Here is a 23,307-nt window from a genome sequence, read left to right on the forward strand (position 1 = left end):
GTAAACAACAACAACAAAACAGTAGAGCCAAAATGGTGATCTTAAATGCAAAGTTCTTTAACATGAAACTAAGGAAATGGGAATCTAGCCAGGTGACCAAGAAAAGTGATTAGGCCTCAGGAAAAAGAGGTTCCATAGTGGAGCCACAGGACCTAACAGAGTCTGGAAACGGAAGAAAATATAAAATCAAAGGCCATGTAGGCTCCTGTGATCTTCGTGAATCTTCATGCTAATGTCCCACCCCTAACATAACTCTTCTTCACATGTTTTCCCCACTTCCAGTTGGCTTTCTTGTTTCTATCCCTATATAGATTTTTTTCCATATGATAATTTTTACTAAGAATGAGGAGGTTCATACATTTGGAAAGAAGAGCTTTATTTCTCATAAAGGGCTGCAGACTGCAGCATGGCCATTCTGACAGGCTGGGAAGCACAGCCTCTGGTCAGATGCTAGAAACAGATACTTCAGGCCTTGGTAAAATAACCAATGTCTCCAACTGTGTCCTGTTTCAAAAGAAAACAGATTCTTATAGAACTTATGCAAATAATCACATTGCCATAACATAAGAATACTCATGAAAAGTTTCCAAATTTTGGAGAATTCAGGTAGAGAGAAAGGTAAATTCTGCTGATAAAAGTATACTTTTTACAATTAGAGTAGCAGCCTTCCAATCGGGATGTTGTCTGTTCACCTTGAAACTGCCATCCCCAAGTCAAGCAGCTCTTTGTCAGTCAGGTGAGAGCTGTTTATCATGCACCGCAGAATCCAGTAACTCCTTGCACAGGTCCAGAGTCACCTCTAGGGGAAAAAAGACTCCCTGTATATGAGTATCTCCTTGCATTCCTCAGATAGCATGACAAGTCATTCCAATTGTATTATGGAACTCTGAGCAGTTCTGGGCACCTGCTATCCCCATTAGGGTGTTTCTCTGACATCATCCCAGACAGCATGGGTATTTCAGGTGTCAAGATCATTTTATATTCTTTATATACAGGTGGCTTCAGTTAACATCTCATAACCAGTCAGTAAATGCCCCTCAGGTGGAAATTCTCTAGTCCGAAGTTTCAGCAGTCATTGCTGACAGGTGCTCACAAGCTTTTGCCACAAGCCACAGTAAATGCTCCACAAAGGGCTCTCAAGTAGAGAACTGGGTCCTTTGCAAAGTTGTATGTAGCCCAGGCACTACCAGCACTCCAGCTTCTACTCTACACTCTGTAGGCTTGGGCAATGTTATGGGTTCTCATTTAGAAAGTCCAATTAATATTGCTTGATGGGTGGATTTACATGCCTTCTGTTTTATAGTAGTAGGTAGGGGAAACATCCCCCAGGCAGATACAATATTCATTTTCACAAAACTCTGAGGTAAAAAGGAGTCAGAAGTACTTTACACAAAGCCTATTTAAACATTCCAACTTTCATAATCGTATCAACCTTACGTTTTTATGTTCTGGTCTCAGGAGCTTCTTTTTTTCCCACCCCCAGACCATTTTACTTTCTCTGGTGAAAAAGGATTTGGCTTCTCAGTCGATCAGGAGCCCTTTTTTCAATCCTTAACATTGTCCCTGGCAATTTTCGTTGCACTCTTTGCCTTCTGACTTTTCTTTCTTTCTTTCTTTTTTTTTTTTTTTTTTTGGAGACGGAGTCTTGCTCTGTCACCTAGGCTGGAGTGCAGTGGCCGGATCTCTTAGCTCACTGCAAGCTCTGCCTCCCGGGTTTACGCCATTCTCCTGCCTCAGCCTCCTGACTTTTCTTAAGAAATATCTCCATCCTAGGGTAAATACAGAAAAATGATTTGGAGTCCTTTAATGTTGGGAGACCAGCAGGGTCACCCTTTGGTCCACCCAACCTTCCATAGTGTTGTGTTAAGATCTTTGTTTTAACCCCATCGATTTCCATTTTATTTATTTAGTCTCTCAAAAACCATCAAAAGATTTTCACCCTGCTGGGTCATGGGACTCTCCCCTTTCTTTTTTCCTCTTAGTTTCACCCCATCAATGTTTTCTGTATTCATTTTATTTCGTAATTACCCTTTAAAATTTTCCACCTTCCTGAGTCCTTTGACTCTCCCATTTGCTTTTCCCATTTTCTTATCAATTACTCTAATGTTTCATTAGTATCTGTAATGTAAGGGAAAGCTGGAACAGCAGATTTGATAAGGCTCCTTGAACCTAACAACATCATCATATGGAGTGCCCATGCAGATGCAGAAGGGGTCCTCTTAACCACAGCATTTACCATGACCTGGGTAATGGGCATATTTAGCACATGACTATCCCCGACATCACAAATCCTGCTCCATACGGCTTACACACAAAGTATATCAGCTGCTTTATCTGGGGAACTCCACTAGGCATTTATAAGGCAGTCCCTTTCTTGGGGTAAACAGACCTTACAGTAGCTTTTATCCAGTACCCCAGGCTGGTCATTCCCTCGAGAATAATCTCCTGTATGTCAGGATCACATATCTCCATCTACAGTTGTACAATAGTGAGTTGTACAATAGTGAGTTGTAAAATAGTGAGTGTACATCAACCCAAACATGCTCTTCTATTCTACAGCATTTAAAACCAAAGATACTGATACTGTTCATAACTTGCTTACTCTTACAATCCCATTTTAGCAACGGTTCCTCAGGAAGCTGATCTACAAAACGGAGCAATTCCTTCACAGTATACCTTCTGATTTCAGTAGTCACTTAGCTTTGCCCTTCCCCCCACATTGACTATCTTCTTGGTAACCACAAGTCTCAGAGGTACTTTCATAATCTTATGCAAATGAGCTTTCCACTTGTCCAGGCACCATCTTGTCTGCTCCTTACTGCATGTGTGGCTGACAAAGAGAGAAGGGAAGATGGAGCCACCATTTTGAACATGATTGGCACAACTGCCAGCATCTATATCTGCAGCCTGACTTTATAGGCTGCTCTTGTTAGAAAATGATTTGGGGGCTGCTTGTCATTAAAAGGGAAAGCCTTACCGAGGACTCCAGCACTCATTATCTGCCTAAGTAATTTCTTCTTAAGTCCTATATCACTATGCTGGATAACAATAACCAAAGGATTGAATATTTTGCTTTTTCCTTATTAGTTTGCATTCCCTTATGCACCCAGTGAACTAACTCCCCCAGAGTTGGATCCATCTCTAAATTCCACTGGTAACTTTTACCTTTAGTAACTGAATGCAGCACAGCTGCTGCTTCCTACTATAGGTGACCAAGTGGCCATGCACGAATCAAAGGTTCCTCATTCCCCATCCTTTTATTTTTTCTCCATTTAGTTTGATCTATATCATTTTGACCTTCATTTTGAAGCAAATTTTAGATAGCCTCTAACCAAACAACATTACTTTTTTCTTTAGCAAAAATCACATCCTCATGTTTTTTTTTATAAACTTCACCAAAAAACACATCTTACCTTCTTTATATACTCTGTATGTAGAATTGCTTCTCTTACATCTAGTAAGGGAGGAGACCACCCCTCATATTGTCTTATGCCCAATTTCTGCCTCCAAAGAAAGAAGAAGTAAAAACTAAAAGCAGAAATAGAATCCACAGGCAGATAGCCCAGCACCATGCCCTGGGCCTGGTAGTTAAAAATCAACCCCTGGCCAGGGGTGGTGGCTCACACCTGTAATCCCAGCACTTTGGGAGGCTGAGGCGGGCGGATCAACTGAGGTTGGGAGTTCGTGACCAACGTGACCAACGTGGAGAAACCCCATCTCTACTAAAAATACAAAATTAGCCGGGTGTGGTGGCACATGCCTGTAATCCAAGCTACTCGGGAGGCTGAGGCAGGAGAATTGATTGAACCCAGGAGGTGGAGGTTGTGGTGAGCCAAGATTGCTCCATTGCACTCTAGCCTGGGCAACAAGAGCGAAACTCCATCTCAAACAAACAAACAAACAAAAAATCAACCCCTGACCTAACTGCTTGTGTTATCTAAAGATTTCAGACGTAGTATGGGAAAGCACTAGAAAAATCCCTGTCCTGTTCTATTCTGATTACCAGTGCATGCAGCCCCCAGTCACCCGCTGCTTGCTCAATCCATCACAAACCTCTCACGCGGACTCCCTTAGAGTTGTGAGCCCTTAAAAGGGACAGGAATTGCTCACTTGGGGAGCTTGGTTTTTGGAGATGTGAGTCTGCCAATGCTCCCAGCTGAATAAAGCCCTTTCCTTCCACAACTCAGTGGTGTCTGAAGGGTTCTTGTCTGGGGCTAGTCCTGCTACACTAGTAGTTTTAATTATATATGTTAACTACTATTCTAACTCTTCATAGCCCTAGTTTCCAGTGAAAAACCCCAGGATTACTTAATTTAACATAACTGTAAGCTTAAAAATTACTGAAGAGAAGTTTGGTTGTTGTGTGTTGTTTGTTTTGAGAAAGGGTTTAACTCCTGTCACCTACGCTGGAGTGTAGTGGCATGATCATGGATCACTGCAGCCTTGACTTCCCCGACTCAGGTGATTCTCCTACCTCAGCCTTCCAAAGCATGTGCCACCACACCTGGCTAAGTTTTTTGTATTTTTAGTAGAGACAGGGTTTTGCCATGTCCTGGACTCAAGCAATCTGCTCACCTCGGCCTCCCAAAGTGCTGGGATTACAGGTGTGAGTCACTGTGCCTGGCCATGAAGATAATTTTGAACCTAGTTTTATTTACCAAAGATTACCAAAGTCTTGTGAACTAAAAGGTATTTAAGCTAGCCTCTATTTTTCAGATATTCATATCAGAATCAGCTCTTTGTATCAGCTCTTTCATATACTTTGGTATATGACAGACACAGACAGAGGCAGATCTTAAAGATTTATAAGATTCTTCATTTGCCAGTTTTCAAAGTATCTCTCCCACTTTAGACTATCAATCTCTTGTGTACCTGTTTCATGCCCTAAACAATTGTTAGCTAGGCAGCTCTAAATTTGCATCTCCAAAGACACGACTCAGGTGAAACAAGGTGGAAAATGTACATCTCAAAGGCACAGACTTAGATCTGAACAAAGGCAAGGTTTGTTTGTAGATAACACTACTGCCATCAGCCCCCTCTAACACTGTAGCTCTCACCTGTAACTGGCAGTCATCACACACACCAGGGTCAAGTTTTCTCACACACACCAGTGTCAAGTTTTCTCATAGTACAAAGTAATCTCTGGTAGTCCCAAAAGCCAGACATTAGGTAATGCAATACAAAAGACAGTAAAGCTTTTTTTTTTTTTTTTTTTTTTTTAGACAGAGTCTCACTCTGTCGCCCAGGCTGGAGTGCAGTGGCATGATCTCGGCTCACTGCAACCTCTGCCTCCCAGGTCCAAGCGATTCTCCTGCCTCAGTCTCCCAAGTAGCTGGGCCTACAGGTGCCCACCACCATGCCCGGATAATTTTTGTCTGTTTAGTAGAGATGGGGGTTTCACGATATTGGCCAGGCTGGTCTCGAACTCCTGACTTTGTGATCCGCTCACCTCAGCCTCCCAAAGTGCTGGGATTACAGGTGTGAGCCACCACATCTACCCTGGAGAGCAGAGTCTTAAACCTGGGAGTAATCTATCTGCTTACAAATCTTGGGGCTCCATAAGAAAAAACAGAGTTTCCTCCCAAAAAGGAGTCTGGTGCATTTTCGGTTTTCCTTAAGGGATCCCAGGCTGTTAGAATTTATTTTAGGTCCTAATGGAACTGAAGGTGGCAAGAGAAACAAGAGACAGACAGAAGTAAACGAAGAAACAAACAGAATTCAATCAAAGAGAAGAAAAAAAAAAAATCTTTCAAAAAAGAATCCAAAAAGAGAAAAAGCATAAAGCCCTTTTAGAAAATTATACTTATATCTTGGATATCAGCTTTTAATTAAGCTGACTTCTAACCATAGAGCTCTTTAAAAGAAAAAAAAAAATCCTCTCTAATCTCTTATTACCAGATTTTAGCCAGTACTGCTAGCTTTTGAATTTCTTTACCAAAGGTCATCTCCCAAGTGAAATCAATAAGGCTTAACCAAGGACACATGGGGCATCTCCAAAGAGGTTTCAAAGCAGTCCCACAAGATTCTCATCCATCCCAAAAGACAGCTTAAAGAAAGGAAAGTTTCACCTGCAGCAAAAGGAGTACAGCCCACATTTCTGCCCAGCCATATTCTCTAGGGTCTCAGCTTCACAGCTGACCATCTACATACAAAGACTCAAAAGCTCCACATGCCCCACAGAGGAAAGACAGAAAATCAAAAGCTGTCTTCAAAAGGGAAAAGGATCAATAAATGGCAAAAGTCACACAAATATCAAACCAAAAGGATTCCCTGACTGGGAATCAAATGCAGGCCATGGCAGTGAAATCACAGAAATTTAACTATTAGACCACAAGGCAGAGTGGCTTTTATTGTTATTCCCTCAGGGCGGCTTAAGTAATCAGTTTGAGCTTACAAAGGATTTTAACTTTGCTTTAGGTCAGATTTTTTATCTTTAATTTACTCAAGAGAATTGTTAAGGTTAACCATGACACTATTCCTTGTCCTTTAAAAAAAATTGGCTAGGTGCGGTGGCTCCCGCTTGTAATCCCACCACTTTGGGAGGCCAAGGAGAGCCAAGTTGGGCAGTTCATGAGGTCAGGAATTCGAAACCAGCCTGGTCAACATGGTGAAACCCCATCACTACTAAAAATACAAAAATTAACCGGGCGTGGCATGTAATCCTAGCTACTTGGGAGGCTGAGGCTGGAGAATCGCTTGAACCCAGGGGCAGAGGTTGCAGTGAGCAGAGATCACGCCACTGCACTCCAGCCTGGGTGACTCTATCTTGGAAATAATAATAATAATGATCTTCCCATGGTTCTTAAGCATGTTAGCCAGTGGGATCTTTTATGGTGGCTGAGAAGAGACTGTTCCTTCAGAACTAAAGTTCTCTATCCCTTAGACCTAAAGTTCTCTATAACTGCACTCACTGTAACTACTACCAGTCCCTCTGAGTGCCCTTAGACTTCCAGACCAGCTGTGACCAACCGGACTGGGAAGCGCCCCCTAGACCTGGGGCTGACAGGGGAGATCTATCTCCTCAAGGGTTCAGATGGCGGGAACCAAGAAGGCTGCAGAGGCCCCCTCCCAAAACTGGAGTCAACAAAGACGTTCCCTCTGGGGTCTGGATGGTGGGAAGTGGGACAGATTGAGTCCGGACTGGAAAGAAAGAAAGGGAAGGGGTAGAGAGAAATAATGTCTCCGAAATCTTCAACCTAAAAGCAGGAGATCTTGGATCTGAGGAAAATGAGTCAGCTTCCTCCCAGAGCAGTCAGGGAGACAACTGAGCAGCAGACATGGGTCTGCTGACTTCAGATCATGCTGGGGGAAACTGGGGTTCTCCATAGATCCCACCTTCATGGCCAACCATGTCAACTATAGATAGAATGGAGAGGTTCGTAAATTTAGAAAGGAGAGCTTTATTTCTCATAAAGGACTGCAGTCTGCAGTGCAGCCATTCTGACAGACTGGGAAGCATAGCCTCTGGCCAGAAGCCAGAAACAGATACTCTGAGGAGGGGCAAAGGGAACAGGAATTTATGCTGAGGAGGGTGGTCAAATATGCATATTCAATAAGCTACAGGAGGAGTCATGAATATTTATGAAAGAAGAAACATGTGCATGTGCAATTGAGCTTCACGCCCCTTTATGGGTCCCATGTACAAATAATGGGGCATCAGCATGATTCGAGGGTGGAGTGTTCAGCCCCCGACATCGAAAGCAGAGGACACAAAAACCTTTACTGCGCATTCTCTGTAGACTGGAGTGGTGGAGTCTGTAGGAAGGGCTGGTTGCTGTTTAGCCCTTAGGGAAGAAAGCCCAATGGCCGTTGGTAAGGGAGAGGGCATAACAGGCACATCTGACCTCCCATGTTGTCCTGGCCAAGGACTCAGTTTTCTTTTTTTTTTTTTTTTTTTTTTGAGACGGAGTCTTACTCTGTCACCCAGGCTGGAGTGCAGTGGCCGGATCTCAGCTCACTGCAAGCTCCGCCTCCCGCCTTCCGGTTTACGCCATTCTCCTGCCTCAGCCTCCAGAGTAGCTGGGACTACAGGCGCCCGCCACCTCGCCCGGCTAGATTTTTGTATTTTTTAGTAGAGACGGGGTTTCACCGTGTTAGCCAGGATGGTCTCGATCTCCTGACCTCGTGATCCGCCCGTCTCGGCCTCCCAAAGTGCTGGGATTACAGGCTTCAGCCACCGCGCCTGGCCAAGGACTCAGTTTTCAAAGTTACTCTTGGTTCTCCTTGGCCTGGAGAGGGTCCATCAGTCAGCTGGTGGCTTGGAATTTTATTTTTATGTCACACTTACCTCCAATGGTGGCTTACTTACTCATGGCCCATCATGACCCTCAGATCGACCTCTTTCTATTATATTATTCATCAGCTTCATACTCCACTACAGACTGCCTGATTAACCCCCTGTTTTCCATTCGAGTTCCAGAGAGTGGGAATCTCCCCAACCCAACTCCTTCTTTGAACAAAGCTCATCACACCAAACCACTTCACAGACTGTGGGTTGACCGTCCTCCAGTCATATGTAACCGGAGAGGGGAATCTCATGGTTGCCCCATCAGTTTTTCCGAGCACACCTGAGGTAGATTAGGCCCTTGAGTGACTTATGTATACGCCAGGGCTGATGGGGATAAAAAGGCAAACACTCTGGAATCTCAGTCCAAATGTTGATTTTATTACTGTGAGCAAAAGTTTTTAATTTACAAGGATCAGAATGCTATCAGTGTTTGGTGTCCTTGAAAAGACTTCCTTTGAACCAAGAAATAATCATTTACTTCATTGGGAAACAAAATGAACCATGCAAATGGAAATTGTGAGTTACTCATTTGGACACTAATTGGGGGAGAAAACAAAGTCTGCAACTGAATGTGCATCTGCTTAAAAGCAGAGTGCCCCTGTTAGAATCAAGTGTGTTTTCTTTATTTATTTATTTATTTATTTATTTATTTATTTATTTATTTATTTTAAAAAAATTCCTCTCCAGACTTTTCAAGTAGATGAAATGTAACCATAAATTCAACAGCATTTTCTTTATTGTTACTAGGGCCCAGTGGAACCAAGGCATCTCAGCTTCTTAAAGAAAATGTAAGAGAACCCTGGGATTGTGCTGCCGTAGAGGCTTATTTGTGAGTCTGGCGTCTCTGTTGCATTATTGTCTCTAGTCTGATTTATTTGAAGGTGATCTCCATGCCTTTAAAAGAAGAATGTACTATCATTCAAGCAGTAGCAGAAGCCTTAGCTCCAAGCATGATTTCATTGAAAACATTATGTCCACCTTCCCTAATACACTTCTCTGTCTTTTCACCCCATTCGACTCATCTTTTCCTCAGCAACTAAGTCAATTTTCAAGGCTGGGCCTATTCATCGGCTGCTGTTTCCTCCCTTTACTCCCCAGTCACTCGCCTAAAGAGCAAACTTCAGGGATAGGAGAGAAGTGGGATGCCTGAGGCTGGGTCCCCTCACAGGCAGACAACCAGAAGAGCAGGATCTAGTTCCAGGTGTGGCAAATTTGCTCTCCTTAGGATCAGCCACGTTCTGGGAACTGTTTCCTGCGCCCTAAAATCACAAGACACCCATGAGAGCCAATTTCATTTGGACAGAAAGCAGACCTTAATGGTGACTGATAGACTCTTGTCCACTGTGCAGGGTACAGCTCCCCCGCTCCATTCCTGTCACCTCACCCCCAGCTGTCACATTGCCTGGGAAACTGACTTGTCACCAGAAGATTCATGGCAAGCATGCAATTCAAACAGGGATCTGGGAGATGCTGCTGGTCTTATCCCTACTTCACTAGGCAGCGCCGCTTTAAACGTGACTAGAAAGCTCACATCCTCCAGACACGGCGTCTCTGTGCCTCTGACAGTGACAGATTGGCAATCACGAATTCTTACCAAACACTTGCTTTTTCAATGTTCCTTAAAGTCACCAAAGACTTCTGTCATTAGAATATACCTTTGAGACAGACATGTCACTATTTCCAAGATGACAGCCTGTCTTTCATTAGCTACACTCTAAATTGATGCCTTCCTTCTTGCAGGGAGCATCGCAGGTCCCTGGCTGGGAGCTGAGAAGCTCCCTCATCTTATCAGGAACACTCATCCGGATCATTTCTTCCTGAATAGATTTCCACAGATGAGCAATCTCATTCATTTAGGATGCTACTATTCATTTTCGTTTCAAGACTTGTCATGTTCTTGCTTTGTCCCCCAAATAGTGGGAACGAACATGGCTCTAAATCTACAAGTGAGTTCAAGTGTCTCGAGTGCCCATATTGTGCTGGACACTGGAGGTGGAGGTAGGATGCAAATATAGTAGATAGAAAGTTCTTGCCTCTAATCAACATATGCTCTGGAGAGGCAAAACATCTGAAACACAAAATAAAATAATCCAAATGCTATATGGCATGGTGAAGGAGTGATCCAGGGGTGGACTACTCTGAGAGTCCAGGAAAGACGGTCTCAGGGACTTTGCATTCTTAGTCCCTGTAGTGGATTGAATGATGGCCCAAAACAAGATACATCCATGCCAAGTCCCCAGAACCTGTGAATGTGACCTGATTTGAAAAAGGGTTTCTGCAGATGTAATTAAGGATCTTGAGATGAGATCATTCTGGATTACCTAGGTGGGTCCTAAATCCAGTGACAGGCATCTTTATAGGAGACAAGAAAAGCAAGAAGAGGCGATGGCGACATGAAGATAGAGGTAGAGACTGGAGTCCTGCAACCACAGGCTGAGGAATACATGGAGACACCATCGGTTAGAAGAGAAAAAGGAAGATTCTGCCCTGGTGACTCTAGAGAAAGTGCAGCCCTGCCAACACCTTGATTCCAGACTTCTGGCTGCCAGAACCATGACAGAATAAGTTTCTGTCATTTTAAGCTAACAATTTTATGACAACTTGTTACGGCAGTCAAGGAAACTAATATGGTCCATCTGCCAGGACACTGTTCCCCCGATTGCTCAGGTCTCAGCTTTAATGTAATGTCCTCAGAGAAGCATTTTCTGATGTCCCCACCCCACAGCTAAATTATTTAATAGGTTCCCTTATTATACTCATATGGCCAACTCCATGTCCTTCTCCTGCCTGGTACTTAGTGTGAGGTCTACTTACTACTCAAGGCAGAATAATTTATTGAGATACTAATTTATGTTTGTTTCTGCCTAAAAGATCCCCACTGAGGAGATTATAGGGGAAGATGTAGAGCAAGAGGGAAGAAGCAGCCAGGAGAGGAGTAATTCTTCAGTGAGTGGCGGGGTTGGCCGGCACATACTCCACTCCTTGCAGTACTCAAGGAGGCAGGGAAACCTCCAAGGGCACAGCTGGACCACAGGCGCCTGTGCCCCATCCCCACAAAGATTCCCAGTCCCGAGTGCAGAGCATCAGCCCACAAGGACCCTCTGCCACAACGGTCCATCAGCATGATCCAGTGTAACCATGTGGCCATTACTGGAATGCACTTTCCTAATGTATTTGACGCCACAAAAAAAGTCATGTATCTTTTGGCGAGAGACAGAGGGAAGCATGAGGAGAGCAGATAAGAATTGCTGAGATAGAATTTTTTAGTGTGGGTCAAGATGACAACTCTAATACAAATCTAAGCTGAGTTAAATAACAATTTTTAAATGCTGAGCTTATGGACTAGGATTTATACCTGCTGAATATTTATTTGTGTGATTATTTCTAATGATGTCTTCCCACATTGCTGTAAGTTTCTGTGACTATTTTTCTGACTGCTATATTCTCAATGCTTGGCACAGATTTTTTTTTTTTTAAGTTTGTAAAGTGAACAGGCATGAGCCACTGCACCCAGTCCCAAGCTCAAGCCTGTAATCCCAGCACTTTGGGAGGCTGAGGTGGGCGGATCACCTGAGGTCAGGAGTTTGAGACCAGCCTGGCCAACTTGGTGAAACTCCATCTCTATTAACAATACAAAAATTACCTGGACGTAGTGGTGCACACCTGTAGTCTCAGCTATTCAGGAGGCTGAGGCAGGAGAATCACTTGAACCCAGGAGGCGGAGGTTGCAATGAGCCAAGATTGCGTCACTGCACTCCAGCCTGGTGACAGAGCGAGACTCCGTCTCAAAAAAAGAAAAAAAAGAAAGAAAGAAAAGAAAAAAGGAAAAGAAAATCCCAGCCAAAAGGGCCATCAGGAGGATGAGGTGACCCCCCCAAAAAGAGTCTATGCAGGACAGACTTCAAAAAATCAGACCCCCTTCAGATGGGGATGCACCTGTACCAGGAAACAGTGGGAAAGACACCTCCAGTAATGGGATTCTTTGACAATCCCACAGAATTGCTTCATGAGAAAAAGATTAGCTTTGGGACATCTGACACCCTCCAGAGATACCAGGTCACCAGTCGGGTTTTTTTTGGTGTGTTTTATTTGTTTGCTAACTCTGATAAAGCCAGAGGAGACTCAGGGAATTGAGGATGGGGAAGGACGTAATTAAAGCAGCACCATGATGTTTTTTCCACTGCAGCCTTCCCAGCCTGGATGGGATTCACTTGGGGAAGGGGAGAAACTCTGGACTGGATGAGAGACTAAAGTTTATATATGAGACTGGCCTACACTTTTATTACCAGAAAAATGGCAGTATTCATTGGTATCTGAAATGATTTGATAAAACCATGTGATCTACCCAGGACTTCACACAGAAGTAGGGAAGAAAATGTCAACAGAGCTTGCCTAAAGGCAATAGTGTGCAAGAATAAAGCTACTTTCTGCTCATATCCTTCTCCGTTGGGCTCAAAGAAGAGCCTGCACAGTTCCATGGGCTTCTTCCCACAGTGACGCCAGGTTTGGACTCTGCATTATCTATGGTGAAGTTCTTGCTTGGGTTCATAGCTTACCCTCACAGTCACATCCTGGTGAAAAACCAGGCACGTAACGCTAGCCACTGTGTCAGGGTTGAAGTGACCCTAACTGCAGTGTCCAGAGTCACTGTCTGTCTTACCTCTTCAGGGCTAAGTCATTCTCTTCAGCCAATTAAATTCAGTAAGACCTTCTTACATTCATCGCCTAAGACAGGATGACCAGCTCCTTACAAACACACAGAACTAAAAGAGACTCTCAACATGAGTCTGGACAATTTCTTTGCTCCAGGAACTGCATGAAAACAACAGGGGTGTGTGTCTTCATTACAGCTTTCCAGGGTTCATTAAATAAAAATAACTCTAAATGAAGTTACATTAGGAAGCACTCACATTAAATATCAACTGCTAATGAACACCTTTTAAAGACTGTCTCCAGAAAAGCAGATCTTGTCACCCATTAGCAATAGTTTTTAAAACCAGTTAGGAAAAAACAAAACAAAACAAACAAACAAAAAAAAAGCCTGGTTTTCTCCAAGAATCAGAGTAGTTTTCAAAGGAAACAAATGTCAAATGGTACAATCAGTGTGTCAAAGAGTCTCAATTGTTGAGATTAGGGAAAAAAACAAAACAAAACAAAACAAAAACTTTTTTTTCCCCAATAGCTACTACCCAATAATACTAGGCCAAACCCATCCTTCCTCTTGACTAGGCTTCATAACATTTTAGTCACTGTTGGTTTTCAAAAATGTCTTAGTTCAGATGTCTCAAAAATGTCTAAGAATCAGTTCTGTTCGTTTTTAAAGTTCAATATCATACATGAGTCAAAGCACTTCCCCTGCTCCATTCCCTCTCCAGCCCGATCTCAGGCTCACCTCATGACTGTGGTTCCAGCAGCTTGTGGTGGAGGATGGGAATGCCTGGCTCTCATAGAACCCCTTCTACTCCCGGTCAGGTGGGAAAGAGGAAGAGAGAAAACAGACGTCTCCTTCCCCAACTGAGGGAGGCCTCAGCTCCCTTGCTGGGTGTTCAGGGCCACTTTTTAAGGGTGTTTTCTGTGGGATTCCTGTGGGCTGGTGGCCATTCCAACCTGTCCCGCTAATGGGGGGCCTGCTCCTCAGCAGCACCCCCTAGACCCCGGCAGCCATTTATGAGATGTGACGTTTTGGAACCCACCATCCCATGTCAGATTCATCCTCTGCACCTTGAGGTAGAGAAGAAATTCCAGACTCCTTTGCCTGTCAGTCCCCTCACCCTGTCCATAACCTTCTGGGTTTCCTTTATTTCTGCTGCAGTAACACAGACAGATTAACAGCCCCACTATTTAGGCAAGGACTCAACTGGAGACTAACACACCAGTCTCTCTTTCTTCCAGCCCTCTCTCTCATCTTTACAAAGGGTTCTTTCTCCTGGGTATTTGCTCCTCTCCCTGCATGAAAAGACGGCACTCTCTATTGTCCTCTACACAGGAAGGTCTTGAGGGGAGAAAATATAGTCAGTCGGTCAGATGCACTGCATCTCACTTACCAAAGGCAGCCTCCCCTATCCTAGATCCATCCTTATATTAAGTCTCAGGAGTGGGAGAAGAGCAAAGGCAGATGGAGGAGCGGAGAGGCCATGTTAGGCCAATTCTCTGAACCAGAATATTTTCAGTCAGCTATGTGGATAAATGGCTGCTGCCAATTTTGACAGTTCTCTGGACCTAGAATATTGGTGTATGTGGACCCTTCTTTTCCTAACTTTGAAATCCTGGGACAACAGAAATATTCTCACATGACATCCCAATACAATAGTTTCCATGGGCTATAAGTAGTTTTCTCAACAATTCCAGAAACTCTGCGAATGTCAAGAATATTACATTCTAATACTCTTCCTTTTCTTGACTGAGAAATGTGGTGGTGGAGGAAGAAGTGGTTGGTGAGGCCATAATGTGTAGAAAATAAAGCCCAGTAAACATAGAACTTACGTACATACATGTTCACATACACACATCTTAGTTTCCATGTCAGGTACATTACATACTTGTATTGGGAACATTAGGGAATAGATAAGATCTATTTATAAGGATTTATAAAAATTACAAAATTAAAAATTTTATAAAATTTCATGTAATTCAACAGGATTCTCTCATGGTGTATAATGTTTTTTTCCACTGGAAACCTCTCTTTCTATAACTGTATACTCTTATTTTGTATTGACATTATTCTCACCCTCTGTTACCTTATATCATTCTTTTTCTTCTAATACATTTATTCAACCTTTATCAAGTACCAAAATGTCTTTTGACATTCTAGTCGCCTCCTACACAGACTGGAGGTGAATGATGGGTACCTTTCCACTATCTTTTTGCAGGCCCTGCGTGGATGAGTCTGGCATCTCTTTTTAGAAAGTGTGGGTACATCGCCTCTATCATCCTTAGCTTTGAAGCTTTAGCTGGAATTTGAAGGAAACAGCATATGTCCCATTTAACAGCCTATTCTATTTGGAAAGGAGACTTGACAGTTCATTCCAAGAGTGAAGAATCATTTTATTTTCTGTTTCATTTGATCTTAGCTACCAGGTGCCCACAAGTCCTTCAGAATTTTCATATAATTTGCCTGAGAGAATTTTCCTTAGAGAATGTGGAAGATAAAGAGGCTATACATGAAGGCTCAGTGTTACAGATTCCTGTCTTCGCTGTATGTAACTAACTTGAAATTGTTTTTGAGTGGATTATAGAGACTGGGGACTTTTCTCCTTTGATGCTTTTTGACTAGTTTGAGCCTCCAAAAAATAAATTTGGATAAAGAGCAGCACAGGCTATGAAGATGACGTGCAGGTGCATTCATTTCTTTCCAAGTAAAAAATACAGTAGAGAAAGTAGGAAATGCAGTGAGCAAGGTACAGCTCCCTTTATTCCATTGACAAGCATTTATTAAGCATGCATTTTATGTCACGTACAGGGCTAGGTTTGTACTCTATTAACGAAATGAGGATTCAAATATTGTCTTCAAATTTATTCATTAAAATAGAAATATCCTTTGGTTTTACAGATGGCAAAATTTGCCATTGCTCCAAAGATACAGCTTTTGTACACCTCCTGGCAATCGACGGAAATCAGGATTCAAGCCATGTTGCCCAATAAAATCTCCAAACATATTTGGCCAATTAGTATTCCTCGCCTGGACTTGCAGCTTCTGACGATTTTGAGCACAGCTTTAAGACAGCTGTGAAGTTAGGAAGAACTCTGGGGTGCTTTCACCTCATGGGCAGCCACACTGCCTCCACTCTAACTTGCAATCTTGCTTCCTTAGCCATCTGAACACAAGTTCTCATGGTTCAGCCAGAGCCGGGATCAGGCCAGGAGGTTGGCTGGTGACATTGAAGATGGGAATATTTTTCACAAAGCTGAGAACTGATGAAGGGCTTCTGGCTCAAGAAAATGTATGTTCACATTAAAAATTCTAAACTCTCCTAAACACCACTTAGAGTTTTTAAATATTAGACTTATTTCCTTCTAATATATAGGGATGCTAGGAAATGACTGGATGATACAGGCTGACACTGAACTTCAGGATGTAGAATAAAATAAAAAAATCTTAGAACCGCTAAGTTCTTATTTTATAAAAGAATTTAATAACTTCATATAAAATAAATAAAGCTCATAAATATCTGTTTTATTTGCACCTATGTCTCCCACTGTGATTAGTTATAACCAGATAGTAAATTCAACTGACAGGCCAAAAAAAAAAAAAAAAACCATAAAAAATATTGAAGTAAAACGCTCATCTTTGTATTATTTTTTCTAGTCATATAATATTCAACAGAACTCTTCAGCCAAAAATTCCTTAAGGCAGATTTCTCTGATGCTTGTCAGCACTGCTTCTTTGATTGAGTGGGAATTAGTTCTACTTACAAATTGCAGTTATTTTACTAATGAATCTCGAATGGAATGAAGTCAATCAAAAATTATTTACTGAGTATGACAACATGCAAAACAAATAATAAGTATTAACTCATTTGTTAATCTATGGGATTACAATTGTTACATATAAATATGTGTGCATATGAATTTGATAATTGTTTTAATAATTGTGTATAATAATTTATTAATAATTACCAAAAAAGTGTGACAGGTTCTTACCCTTAAGAAGCTTAGCATCTGTTCCAAAAAAAGTCCTTTTTTTTTGAGATGGAGTTTCACTCTTGTTGCCCAGGCTGGAGTGCAATGGCTCCATCTCAGCTCACTGCAACCTCCGCCTCCCAGGTTCAAGTGATTCTCCTGCCTCAACCTCCCAAGTAGCAGGGATTACAGGTGTCCATCACCACACTCAGCTGGTTTTTTTTGTACTTTTAGTAGAGATGGGGTTTAGCTATTTGGGACAGGCTGGTCTCGGACACCTGACCTCAGATGATCCACCCGCCTCGGCCTCCCAAAGTGCTGGGATTACAGCAGTGAGCCACTGTGCCCGGCCTAAAATGTCCATTTTTAATTGGCTACTTCTTTCAGGACAAAGCAAATGGATTGCCTGAGAAATAAAGATTTGTGTTTGAGTATTTATAACAAAAAGTCCATTTGGGAGCCAGGCTAATTCATAAGACATGTGAATGTGCTCTTTAGCTTAATCTTTTCTTTTCTTTCTTTCTTTCTTTCTTTTTTATTTTTGAGACAGAGTTTCTCTCTTGTTGCCCAGGCTGGAGGGCAGTGACGTGATCTCGGCTCACTGCAACCTCCGCCTCCCCAGTTCAAGTGATTCTCCTGCTTCAGCCTTTCAAGTAGCTGGGATTACAGGCACACACCACCACATTCAGCTAATTTCGTATTTTTAGTAGAAATGGGGTTTCACCATGTTGGTCAGGCTGGTCTCAAACTCCTGACCTCAGGTGATCCACCCACCTCGGCCTCCCAAAGTGCTAGCATTACAGGCATGAGCCATCATGTCCAGCCTAGCTTAATCTTTTCTAAGATCAATACCACCTTTCCAGTGAACTTTGTCTCCAAGCACTGCAAAACACTGCATCTAATTCAAAGATTCTATGTCTTTGGTGAAGAAGGCCAGCATTGTTGACCTAAGTCCATAGTATCTGAGTTAGGAATAAGACCTAGTTTCCTCATGCCTAGATGTGAGGTTTATCTTTACATGAGAGCAAGGGACATTTATGTAATCCTCATTAGTGCAGATGGCTGTTCTGACTCCAACAGCCTGTGCATCATTGCAAGAACAGTTGCTTTAATCTCTAAAGAAAACAGCAAATAAAATGTATTTTTTTTAAATCAAGGAAATAAGGTTTCGTCAATGCATATTGTCCAAGTGACAAAGTATTTCAGGCAGTTACGTAATTGGCCTGTAATAGCGATATACATGGGAATGCAATTTACTTTTTATCATTCTTGTTCGGGTCATGAATTGAAATCACAGTAGGAGCACAAGGCTGTCAGGGATAAAGCAAAGGAAGAAAACAGGACTTGGCTGCTGGGAATATTCACACCCAGCCAAGAAAACATGCCAAATGAGGCTTAAAATGAACTTTTCCTGTGTGCATTTCACAAGTTCAGACCAAGAGGAAAAACAATTCTTCCCTTCCCCGTTCCCCGCTTTAATACTTTAACCATTGGGTGAAATATACCATAGTCGCAGGTATACTGTCTGACTGTGATCCTGTACCCTGCACTAGGGGATCTGTCAAATATTCAGTGGACAAGTAGAAGAGAACTGAATTGGGAATCTGAAGACCAGAGACTTAGTTTTTGTACTGTTACTGATCAGTGGTTGACCTTGGGAAAATTACAACCTCTCAGAGCTTCAGTTTTATCATCTGTTAAATGAAGATAATACATGACCCACCTAACTCATTCAGCTATTATAAATCATTTTTTCTCTTCATAGTCAAGCCTCTAGAAAAATTGAATAGTCACAATCTTGACTTCTTTACCTTTCATTTACTCCTCAACCCAAAACTGACCCTCCATTAAATGCTGAGACCACTGCTGTCAAATCTAACAAATTCTGAAATGCTTTTCAACCTTTCAGATTGATCTTAGATTCTTTCAACTTAATCTCAGATTCTTTCAACAATGTTAAGTGTCACTGTTTCAAAACTTCCACAGCTATTGACTTTCATAACAGCACCCTCTCCATTCTCCCCTTAAATAGTGTTCTCCATGGCTTTGTCCTTGGCCTTTATTTTTTTCACTATCACCATCTCTTTGGTTATCTCATCCAGGCTATGGTTTCAACTACTTTCCATGAGTTGATGCTCATATTTATCTACAGGATCACCCCTCTCCTGAGGTCCATTCTGCTCTTGGAAATGTCCTCCAGAACTCCTTAGAGCTCTGAAAATTCAAAAACTCCTGTCCACACTTGAAACTACTTCTCTTCCTGTGTTCCCTTCATCCATCCAAAATCTGGGACTCATCCTTGACCTGTTTTCAAAATTCTATTTCCAAAATATTTCTCAAATGTGTTTCTTACCTACTATGGCCACTACCTTGATCCAGATCTTTTTCATCTCTGGACAGCATTGCAAATGCCTATAAACTAACCTCCTTTCTCTAATGTCAGGTCCTTCTGTGGCATCCTCCACATGGGTGCCAATGTGGTCTTTCAAAGCAACAATTTATCTCTCTTCCCTACCTTTAGATCTTTAATGATTCCCACTACACACTGATAAAAATTCTAACTTTTGAATATAAAACAGATGTCCCTTTATGTACTGGGTCCTTCCCACCTTGCCAGTATCAGTTCTTGGATCTCCTTCATTGTCACCTTGATTATAGCCACCTCCAAATCCTTGTCATCTCCATTTGCTATATGAAAACTTGGTGGTTTTGCATTGGGTTGCTCCTTCCTGGAATGTTTTACATTCTTTCCTGCTTATTGAAAAGATTATTCATCCATCAAGACTCAGCTCCCATGTATCCTTTCTTATTAAATAGCCCCTGACTTTCCCCCTGCTCCCATCTTCCTCAGTAATTTAATTTCCTTCACAGTAACTTGTGCACACCTTTATTCTAACATGTCACCCCAGACTGTAGTTATCTCGTCATCTGACCTTTTCTGAGGGTAGGAATCAAGTCTTGCCTGTAATTGAAATGTAATGTGCATCACAACAAGGCTTCAGTAATTTCTATATCTGACCCCTGTCATTTGCTTCAAATTCTCAAGCATTCACGTAATCTCCCGGGTTGATTCAACCTATTATCTCCTCCTAGATTCTCATCTCTCTGTCCAGCCTTCTTGAACCAATAATCCAATGGGATAATTTGCCCAGGTTTGATGTAGGTTGGCCCGAGGCAGCTGGCTGTGAATTCCCCTATTCAGCTCCATGTCAGCTGGTCCCAGGTTCCTAGGAGGGCAGCCCAGATACAGCACCATGAGCACCTATCTGTCAGGTGTGCGAGAGACGAGAGAGGGAGAGAGACTGGGAAAATTGGACTCATTATCTCATTTCCTAATAGAAACATTTTAGAAAATAACTATGTATTAAAAGAACAGGTACTCCACTGACAAGCATCATCGCACTGCTGGAAGAATAGGGAACATTTATTGAATTGAAATAGCTATAAGGAAAAAAATAGCAACATATGATTTAAGAAAAAAATGAACAAAACTGCTCTCATCCTGCATTTCTGTTTTGTCTATTGTGATGCAATTGGAGAGATGGGATATCTGAAGTCGCATCAAATGCTCATCTGTTATTCAGCTTTGCTAGAATGGAGCTGAAATGCACACGAAGGCAAGGGTCTAATTAAAATGCCAGACTATTTATTGTCTATTCTTAGCTTTGAAAGGTGATGAATGCTGTTATGGCATTGTGTAGACAATTTTGTTTAATGTGAAAGTCAAAAGGCCAAAAATTTAGATAGCTAACCAGGAAATGGAATGGAATAAATTATAAGAACACATTCACTGTATGCTTTCAGTCAACTGAAGGTTCAAGAGTCTCCAACCAAATATGCTGAAATGAAGTGTATAAATTTAAAACCCTTGCATTTTTCATTGTTAGAAACACAAACATGGGAGATTCTTTAGACTTTGTCACTTAATAATAATACAGAATTAAGCGTAACTCAGGTTTGTCACGAACTCAAAGCGAATTGATTAAAGGAGCTCATTATAGTAATTACATCTAGATTATTGTCCTTCTGGATTACAGCTTTGAAGACTGCTGGAAAATGAAAATACTTACCAGTGACTTGCGCGATAAGAAAAGGGTGGGTGTGACCGTTTTCATTTTCAAATGAGAAGATCCTGAGATAATACAAGTTCCCTCCAGATTCCCCGTTGAAGGCTGCTAACAGGACTTACTTTTCTGTCCTCTAGAATTAGGAATTGTGTTCATTCCTTACAACAGGGCCTCCAACTTCTTTTACATATAGCATAGACAGCACGTGGTGTCTAGAGTCGCAAAGATCTAAACTTGAATGTTAGCACTGCATGTTACCCACAGGACCATTGTGTTAACTGTGCCAAGTGTGGACTCCTCAGCTCCAAGGGGTGCTATCTCCTAGTTGATGGTATGATTGTACCCCCTGGAACTGGACAACATGCTAGCCTTTGTGTGACTTGAATTGCTTATCCTCTCAAAGCCTCAGCTCCTTCACGTGTAGAATAAGAGTGTTAATAATAACAGGGGCATGATGAGTATCTACCTAGTTAAGTGATGGTGAAAATTAAGTGAGACAGTGTAACCAACCACGATCCCTGGTGGACTGAACAAAGGAAGATGAACGCAGGAATAAAAGACAAAAGAGTATATTTGGAAGAAGGGGTAGGGGGCACCTTGCATCTAATGGACAAAGGCCCTGAGCTTTTTCAGTCTTCCAAATTTACTAGGTAAAACAGATAATGAGAAAGGGCGGGGGGTGATTGTCAGGTAACTGTCAGTCGGCCGTTTGGTTCACAGCAGGCTTGCCAGACTGCATCCTTCCAACAATAGGTGCTCCTTTTCCCATTAGATAACTTCAAGGAGCTCGGTGCCAGGGAGTGATGGCCCTCAGCAAACCTTTTGGCGACAGGTGCAGTTTGCTCACATCCTGCATTCATGATAAACAGTTTGCTGTTTGATCATATAGCTGCCAGTGGAATGCTGAGTTGGTCGCGATCCCTTTGCCGGCTCTCTACAAGATACTGCCTACAAATGTTTAGCATAGAAGGGCACAAAGGAAGGGCTTCCTGAATGTTAGCAATTATGGGCCGGGCGTGGTGGCTCATGCCTATAATCCCAGCACTTTGGGAGGCCGAGGCAGGTGGATCACCTGAGGTAAGGAGTTCGAGACCAGCCTGGCCAACATGGTGAAACCCCATCTCTACTAAAAACACAAATATCAGCTGGGCGTGGTCGCGGGCGCCTGTAATCCCAGCTACTTGGGAGGCTGAGTAACGAGAATAGCTTGAACCTGGGAGGCAGACATTGCAGAGAGCCAAGATCGCACCACTGCACTCCTGCCTGAGCAACAAGAGCGAGACTCCATCTCAAAAAAAAAAAAAAAACACACACACACACACACACACACACAACAACAACAACAATTATGATAACAGTGCCCCATTTTTCTCAAAGGGTAGTCTCAAACCAAGCCTCCTAAACCAAAACAGCATTGCAGCTTTTGTGCTTCTGCTGGCCACCATAGTATTTATGTGCCCAGAGTACAGATATTTAAATCTGTTGTGATGGAATTTTCCTTTGTTATATCGTCATGTTAATAAACTTTGATAGCAATAAGGGCTATAAATTTATAGGATTTATTTTATCTGGGTGAGAAATCACCTAAGAGGTGAGGAGAAAAAGAAGAATAAAAATCTTTCTAGAGATGCAGAGTCATCTTATTTTGGAAGGCTAAGATTAGGTTAGTCTTAATTCACATTTTCACTGGGTGTTCACTTTGGACCATTTCTTTTACATAATGTACATGATTTTCTGTGTTAGTCTGATGTGTGTCTAGAGGGAGTTCATTTAAAACTGTAAAGTTAAGACATTGATTGTCTTTCTAAGTATGAAGAAAAGTGGAAGCAAAGACTTAGCATGAGACAAATGAGGTAATGATTAAATTGGATGCCACACTGACATAGCTCATTCTGCTGAAGTTTCATAACAGATTTCCAGTTGTGTTCTTAGAAAAACTTTCTCTCTTAACTTCAGCCACTTAGGGAAACTGATTTGTGGGGTTCCACCCTCCAGCTTGTGAAAAAGCAGAATTATTTGAATGAAAATAAGAAGTTGTACTCAGAATTCTATGGCAGGTGAGGAAGATTTTGTTAAATAACTTGATATTCTATGATTCTTTATAATGATAAAATACTGCTTTATTAAGAATAAAACCACCTCTTTGTGAGACCACTGATAGAAGTGGGAACTCTTCAGTTCACTTACTGTGATGCACCTACTTATTTTCTGCCCTATCCTCTCCTCCATCCCACTTGTTTTACTTCATCATTTTCCACAGTATAATAGAAAAGGCATCTAAATTAAAGGACTCACAGTTTCAAAATAGAGAACTGGGTACACACTGCAAACTCC

The 23,307-nt window shown here is 42.1% G+C and overlaps 1 long non-coding RNA gene across 3 annotated transcripts in view; it reads right to left on the reverse strand.

The window, feature by feature from the left end:
- Nucleotides 1-208: 208 nt before the first annotated feature.
- LOC111540092 overlaps nt 209-23,307 on the reverse strand; it is a 56,942-nt gene continuing 33,843 nt past the window's right edge. For all 3 annotated transcript variants that reach the window (XR_002730890.2, XR_002730891.1, XR_002730889.2), the window contains one exon: nt 209-799. This is a non-coding gene — a long non-coding RNA (uncharacterized LOC111540092). The remainder of the gene's footprint in view (nt 800-23,307) is intronic.

The sequence above is a fragment of the Piliocolobus tephrosceles genome, chromosome 13 (assembly GCF_002776525.5).
Source record: "Piliocolobus tephrosceles isolate RC106 chromosome 13, ASM277652v3, whole genome shotgun sequence".
Classification (NCBI taxonomy): domain Eukaryota; kingdom Metazoa; phylum Chordata; class Mammalia; order Primates; family Cercopithecidae; genus Piliocolobus; species Piliocolobus tephrosceles.